The sequence below is a fragment of the Ailuropoda melanoleuca genome, chromosome 3 (assembly GCF_002007445.2).
Source record: "Ailuropoda melanoleuca isolate Jingjing chromosome 3, ASM200744v2, whole genome shotgun sequence".
NCBI lineage: Eukaryota > Metazoa > Chordata > Mammalia > Carnivora > Ursidae > Ailuropoda > Ailuropoda melanoleuca.
Genome location: NC_048220.1, coordinates 63,176,021 through 63,184,169, shown reverse-complemented (window position 1 = coordinate 63,184,169; position 8,149 = coordinate 63,176,021).

Here is an 8,149-nt window from a genome sequence, read left to right as displayed (position 1 = left end):
CATTCAAACCTGGTGGGTCAAGTAGACAAAGTACTGAACCTGTATTTTCTTTATTTCTGCCTGGAGTTGATCCTTAGGCTGTAAATAGTAATACTCCCATCTTTTGTAACATGTGAATTATGTGAGTACTGAATTGGGCAAAGTTTTCATCCATTCTGTACATAAAATGTGACCAATGTATATTTCTCAAACATCATAAACATTAGGGTACGATGTTTTATGTTGTTTTAGAAATGAGTTCCCTGCAATATTTTATACAACCAGATTCTAATGAAAAAAGAATTCAAATTGAGTAATTCCCAATTTGTATGATCCTGAGGATTCTCTGGGTCTAGCTTCAAAATCAATACTGTTACTGGAATGAATGGCAATTATCATCCACATACTTATTCAGACATTAATTTAGAAAAGAATTTATTAGTTATATTGCTTACATTTAGTCTTTGTCCATGTTATTTTAGGGCTCTGATTAAAAACAGAGAAGTAATTTCAAATTTCAAAGAAAATTTGATGTACTTGAATGATATTACAGGGGCAAAATTATATTGGTATTATTTCTTATCCATGAGTAGACTATTTAAAGTGGTAAAATATTGGTGTGTGAAGAGGCAAGGAAGCCAGTTTAAGAAAGAGAGAGGTGAATCAGTGATACATTGACCGGTGATAGAAAGAAGAGGGTAGGAGATGGAACATACAAAACAGTCAAGACCTGTAATCTGGGTGTGGGGGAGGTGCAGGTGGGAAGCGAATAGAAGTCAGGTAAGTCATGAGTCCTGCGAGGGAATATATAGAGAAGAGAGAGGGGATTTGCAGCCTCGCTTATTACCTATAAACTAGGCCCTTACCCATTCTTGTCAGACAAGCAGTTTTCCTTCCCCCATCCTAACTCTCTGTGATGCCGCAATGGAGATGATTTGGTGGTCAGCAAAATATCACCAGCCACTGCATCATAATTTCCCCTCTGTTATGAAAAGTTTATTCTGGTTACAACTTCATTTTTCCTCCCCTCCACCCCCCTGCTCCCAACTTCACCGTCTTTGAACCTCAGAGATTCCTAGGGACTTTTGTTCCTTTATACCACCCGCCGAATGGAAAATGGACATTTCTGACTTTTGCACCACTTGAACCCCTGAGACTTACTCAGAGTCATGTGGGCTCTCTGGAGGGCAATGGTGTGGGTGGCTGTTGGGTAGGACCAGGGTTTCATTTGCCTAGTACTTGGCTGTAGGGCCAACCTAAAGTAAGGTTTGCAGAGTTCAATCAGTGTCCTCGGGACTCTGCCTGCTGGGCCTGATCTGGGTTGGCAACAGTGTTTCAAAGTGCTCACAATAATTTTTATCACGAAGTTGGGGCACTCTGCTTCCAAGGAGGTCTGGCCAGATTCAAGCAGTCTGGCCAGTACTCAGGAAAGGAGACTGATGAGAGCTACACTGCAGTCAGGGTCCTAATCCAACAGGACTGAAATAGCCCCAGGAAACCAAGCCTGGTCATCAGGAAGGGAGGGAAATATGGTCAGTGCTGGGGGACTGTAGTTTGAGGGGAACACAGGTGTTTGGGACCTCTCCCAGGAGCCCCTCACACCAAATTTAGGTCAGAAAAACTAGTGTTGTCAGTACCTCCTGGCTGAGGAAGTCACACCCAAAACACTGCCAAGCTTTGCTGCAACAGTCATATGACCTGGTGGGCGGTTGGAGGTCATCAGTACATCTCTGGACAAGGCTCTAGGGAAAGCAGGAACCAACTTTGCTCTTTGTTTTTGTTCTCCTTCTGACCAGAGACATCTTTCGAGGACATAGTCTAATTGCGTGTGTGTGTTCTTATTCTTTTCATTTAACTGAAAAGCTAAGTTTTTAAATTTTGCATGTGGGTTTTCTAACAACACATACAGTGTTTCCAAGAAGGAGGTTGAGATATGTGGGGAAGGTCTATGACACAGAATTTAGCAAGGATGAGATTTCACTCCTTTAAGATTAGGACTAGTGTCTTTAAACAAAAAGTGGGAGTGGATTCAGAAGCTTCCTCCTGTGGTTTCTTTTTTCTTTTTAAAGAATAGTTTATTCTTGCCTGAGAAATTAAAAAAAAAGTTTTAGAGGTTTGGATCTGTATTTTATTTATAGTTAATATCTACACTTTTACTCTGAGATACTCTGGTTTAGAGCTTGGAAGGAGGAGGATTTGCAATAAAAAATGTACAGAAGTGAAGGCTATAAAGAATACTCATGACAAAGGCACAAGCATTTGCATTTCATGTTTGTAAATGACTCATAAAGTAATGAAACCCTTTATGGTATTTCCCCACATGAAACTGAAGTCAAAAGCTTTTAATCAGGTCTGTCCTTAAATGTATCCTCTAATAATTTCATAAGGAATTTTTGGTTTTCCCTAAAAGAGAGATGGAAGTATCTATTTGGATTAATTGTAATGGGAGGGAAAAATTAGTTAATTCTCTCTATAGTGGGTGAAAATTGGAGGTTGCTGTAAGGACAAATGCACACGAATGACATGCCAGGACTGCTTGCACGGAAACTCATGTGCTTGGGTTCAGTGTTTGGCCTCAGGCCAAAGGCTGCAACTAACAGGAAAGTGTCAGCATCTCAATATAATTGCATGTCCTGGAGCCTATTATTGCACTAATAAAAATGCTTTTCAATAAATCTGAGAAAGGAAGTGGGAGAAAAAAAACACCAGAAAGAAAGGAATTGCCTGAAATATTTTATTATATTTAATAAAATTCTCATTAATGGAAAGAGTAGCTTTCTGCTAAATAAATGTACTTTAATTTTATTTTCTGATTAATTTGATTTGGAGGAAAATGCAAATCCTTTTTTTTTTCAATGTACTTTCTTAAGAGAAGAGTAAAAGGCAAGTAGGCATCCCTGTAGGCGAATGTTTTCTCAAGGAGAGGGAAGAGGAAGGGGGACGTGGACACCAGAAGCTTAGGGTTCGGCTAGTAATTATGTCACTGATGTACTGAGTGACCTTGGGCAAATGATTTAACCTCTCCTTCCCCATACGTAAAATGTAAATGTTTCATGTTTATAAAATAATAAGAATGTCAAAGGTTTTTGATGTGTGTATTATTATTTATAATGGGTGTAATAGAGAGTATATCTGATCACTAATAATGATCTTAATTACACATAGCAGTTACCTGAGTATCCTTATAGGCACTAGCCCTAGTAATGTTAATATAGGAATGTAATCTATAAAGATTTTTCTATTCTGCTTCCTATAAAACAAAGAAACGCAAAGAAGAGGACTAATGCTAACTAAATTGTATAGTTCACTTACTATGGCCAATCTTCACAGGAATAAAGGGAAGGAAAAGGAAAAGAAATTCTTTTGCATTGAATTTCTACCAAGAGCCAGATGTTTACATATGTTACCTTTTCTCTTCATGCTTAGCAAAATTTCTGGCACATAGTAGATATTCGACAAGTATTTGGTGGGTAAATGGATGCTTCTTGTTTCTCCTTTTCAATTTTCAAAATAACCTTATAAAGCAAACCTTATCTCTATGTTACAGAAGAGAATGAGGTTAAAACTAAAAATTTGATTAAGAGCGCATGACAACAAATGGTAGAGCCAGAATTTGAATGCTGATTTGTCTGAATCCCAGAAGAATGTTCTTAGTAACAAGACTTTGGTGGTCTTTTGATTCATAGAGGTTAACAGTCCGAAGTTTGATGGTTATTATGATGGCTTTATTGAGTGTGAAAGAAGTTGACGTGATGAGATCACCTACTCACTTTGGACCTAACGGGATTTGGTTAGCACTTTACATGTGAGACCTATATCTGAATGGAAGTGTGAGGGAAAGGGAGGTGCTGACCACCTCTCTGTGGCAGAGAAGTTCATTAGCTGGCATGGCCTGTGTGGGATCTTGTGGTCAAAACTGAGCTGCAAGAACACTTCTCACACACAGTCATGGATATGAGGAGCTGATGAGTGGAAGATGTAAGTCATGAAAACAAGGAAGGCTCAGTTGCTGTTGTGAGCTGGGAAAAAGGGAGGACCAAAGGAAAGAACGGCGGTGAATGGGACATGGTTTGGGTGGGTCCTGGCATGAAACTGGTGCTCATGGCTGAGTGCTCCTGTCCCAGCTACTTTGGTAAATGGCCAGGGAAAGAATATGTTTTGCCCATTGTTGGTAGAAAACTGTCTTTGCCTTGTGTGCTAGTTGTGACTTACCGCCTCTGTGTTCCCAACCCACCCTTCCTTGCCCTTGCTTTGTGCTACTGGAGCTAGAACCTGTAATCGTTTTTCCTTAGCCAGCTGGTACAGTGTTAGCTTTGCTGGTAGACAGAGCTGGAAGGACACTGCAGAAGGGGTTTCTCTTCATCTTTTCAGTGTATTTGTTTGTTCTTGCTCCCAGTAGTGAATACTCTCCTATTAGTTTTACCAATGCCCAGGGGTCATTTCTCAGCGAGTTTCACCAGTACTCCAAAGGGTGGCTCTGGCCACAGCAGTGGTGACTTCCTGAAGGATCTCACCAGAGCCTTGGGGGCAGCTTCCCAGAGAGCCTTCCTGGCGTTCCAGGAGATGGCTTTCTCTTTGGCACCCCACCAGGTAGTTTGCTGCTGGCCATCCCTGACCAGTGGCAGTCAAGCTAACTCCTCAGCTATCCAAGGGCCACAGCCACTCCTTCCCTAAGGAGGTTCAACTCTCAGCCTTGGGGAGAGCCCTTTTCCGGATTTATTCTTTCTCTGAATACTTCATCTTAGCCCTGGAAGTAGTGGCTGCCTCCTTTATCTGCTCTTCTCATGTTCTTTGCTATTCTCTTACCTCTTTGTAGTTAATCCTCTGGTATAAGTTAATATTTTTTTTTATATTACATTTACCCTGTTCAAATTTTTTAAAAAAATATTTTATTTATTTGACAGAGAGAGACAGCCAGCGAGAGAGGGAACACAAGCAGGGGGAGTGGGAGAGGGAGAAGCAGGCTTCCCGCTGAGCAGGGACCCTGGGTTCCAGGACCCTGGGACCATGACCTGAGCCAAAGGCAGATGCTTAACGACTGAGCCACCCTCTGTTCAAATTTCTGGTATGGTTTCCCTGCTGGACCCTGATCAACACACCAACTTGCCCTCAAAAGCAGAGCTTGAGGCAGAGGCCTATGTGAGAATATAGCCTTAGGGTGCTGGCAACAAGGACAGAGGAGTGAAACAGGAAGAAGGAAGAGCCAATACAGCAATGTGTTATCAAGTTGGTCATGCCAATGGGCAGCTGGTTTTTCAATCCCATGGAACTTTTTGAGAAACCATGTGAACTATATCTCAGAACTGATGGTAGAAAGAATGGAGAAAGTATTTATCCTTTGGCTCCCCTGTCCCATTGTTCAGAGTGAAGACCTGCTGGATTGCATCAGCTTGAAAGTAGTTGAAGCCTACAGGGAACTGGTTGCCACAGCAGTGGCTGGAATACTAGGTAAAGCCAACAGAATATGGAAACTGGTACATAAGGGATGTTTGGTATAATTACCAAAATAAGAAATGGGTATTTAAAAATCTTTCCTTGATGTCTTATAAAAACTTGGCTAAACTTTCAGGGTGAGAAAATTAGGTTAGTAATTGAAAAATGTATGAGTTGCAACTTGGTTCCTTTATTTAAGGTGTCTGGATCCAGTTAGGGCAAGAGTGGGTGGAAGATCAGCCTTGTATAAAATAAGCACTGAGCAGGGCAGTATGCGGTTGATGTTAAATTATGTTACTATAGGAATTTATTAGGAGACATTGCATCTTACTGGAGCAGGAGGCCAACAAGTCCAAGAAATGACATTATCTCTGCCAAAGCTAAGAGGTCATAAATAATTATGGCAAGGAAGGGGAGACATTGTCAGAAATTCAGGAAAAAGCAAGAGATAGGTCAACAGTTAAAGGAGCAACTCAAAGCAAAGGCTGGAAACCAAGTGTCTCAGGATTTTGTTATTCCTGGGGCTGTGGATGTGATTAGAGAGAGAAAACTGTGAATCCAGGAAAATTCTGATATCAAATGGTAAAAGTCTTGCAGAAATAGTGATACCCTCCATTCTGCTGCCCTCTCTGATAGACATCTCCTGATCTCCCAACCACTTTCCATCTCGACTCAGTGGGAGACGGGAGCAGTCTATGTCTTTCTTGCTCTTCCTTCAGGCCACTTTCTGACCTCAGGCCGGAACTCTGTCCTGTCCTCATTATCTGAGGCCCACAGTATTTTTTTTTCTGGCTAGTTTCAACTTACTGTTTACATTTTCGATTCTGTGAGCAAAAATTATAGGGCTTGTCACTTATTTTGCAAATATTTATACTTTTTGATTTGGAAATCTTCAAACATATTTTTGAACTTTTATTTCAGAAAAATATTTTTTAAAGATTTAGCATTTTTGAATTCCAGGAAGCTAACAATTTTGTGAATCATGCAGAAAGGACATATAGTTTTCTGCAAAATGATCAATTCTCCAAATAGCATAAAGGTTAGGGGGAGAAGGGAATCAGGAACAAATTTTGAAGGCAGCAGTAAGAATCAACATTGACTGAGAAGTCAAGCTTTGTGTAAAAGCTTTCATTTATCTGGTTAGAAATGCTACCAGAGGGGCGCCTGGGTGGCACAGCGGTTAAGCGCCAGCCTTCGGCTCAGGGCGTGATCCCGGCGTTATGGGATCGAGCCCCACATCAGGCTCCTCTGCTATGAGCCTGCTTCTTCCTCTCCCACTCCCCCTGCTTGTGTTCCCTCTCTCACTGGCTGTCTCTATCTCTGTCTAATAAATAAATAAATAAATAAATAAATAAATAAAAAAGAAAGAAAGAAATGCTACCAGAAAGGTACTATCTTAGATTTGTAGCTGAAGAAACTGACTGTGGAGGGGCATGACTAATGTGCTCGAGGTCAGATGGACTAGCCTTTCCTGGACTCCTATGTCCACAGTCATTTCTTCCCTTTCTGAAATCCTGTTGCACATTTTATATATAGTGTGACTTTGGCCCTTCTGGTATCCAAACCTATACTGTCAAAATATTTTTGAGCTCGGCCTCTTCAGTTAGATTACAGACAAGGAATATTTCCTTGATATTACTAGTGCCTAGTGATGCTAAAAGGATAATGAGCTCTGTGTGGTATGGGGAGAAGACAATAGAGTTGGTGGATTAATGCCAATTCTGTCACTTACCAGCTGGTGACCATAGAAAAGTCACTTCAACTTTCTGTGTCTCGGCTTCATTATTTTATAAAATGGGCATAATACAACCTATCTGCCAGGATTGTTAGGATGATTAAACTTGGTACTGTAGCTAAGCAGTTCCCAAAGTGTGTTCTTTGGAATACTGATTGCAAAAGGTACTCCTCTGTGGGAAAACTTGCTTAAAGATGTAGTGTACCTACATAAAGTTTTTGAGTCACTAAGCAAACTAGCACATTCAGGAATCTGGGAAATTCAGCAAGAAAGAAGGCTGTTTACCTTTTTTAAGTGTTACCTTTTCAAGTGTTTCTCAGGTATGCCTGACCAACCATTCTTTCACTTAGCATATATTGGACAGGTAGAAGGTGTGCTGAGAAACATAAATAACAGTTGATGCTTGTGTCATGGTATTCAGATTTTAGGATTTGATTATTAGATTGAAAGATTGTAGGATCAGTTGGGAGTTTATCCAAAAATGTTATTATGTAAAAAAAAAAAAGCAAAGTGCAGAAGATGTTTCCATTTGGGTTTAAAAAAGTATATATATTGCTATATTGTATTAAAATTTTGGGAAGGATGCAATAGTATTAGTTTCCTCTGTGATGGTGTCTGTGGTATAAGGGAGTCACATATATAGATATATTTACCTTTTTGTACTGTTTCCACTTTTTACTATAAGCAAGTATTACTTGACTAAAAAATAGAGGACAAACCAAGAATGCCCCTTAATTTTTAATGAGTTTTAATAGATTAAAACTTTAAGAAAGCTTTCATAGCATTAAATCCTATCTGAATCATTATTTTTGTAAGAAGGAATTTTATGATCAGTGGGCCAGTTTCTATATTTGTTATGTGAGCTTACCAGTATGGTAATGTAAGTGTATAACAGTTTTTTACCTTGTTATGTGCAAGCTTCAGCAATGATGCTGTCTTCCAGCTAGAAAGCCTACTTCCAGATCTCTTACACCACGGAAACCAATGCCAGAGATTNCTTGT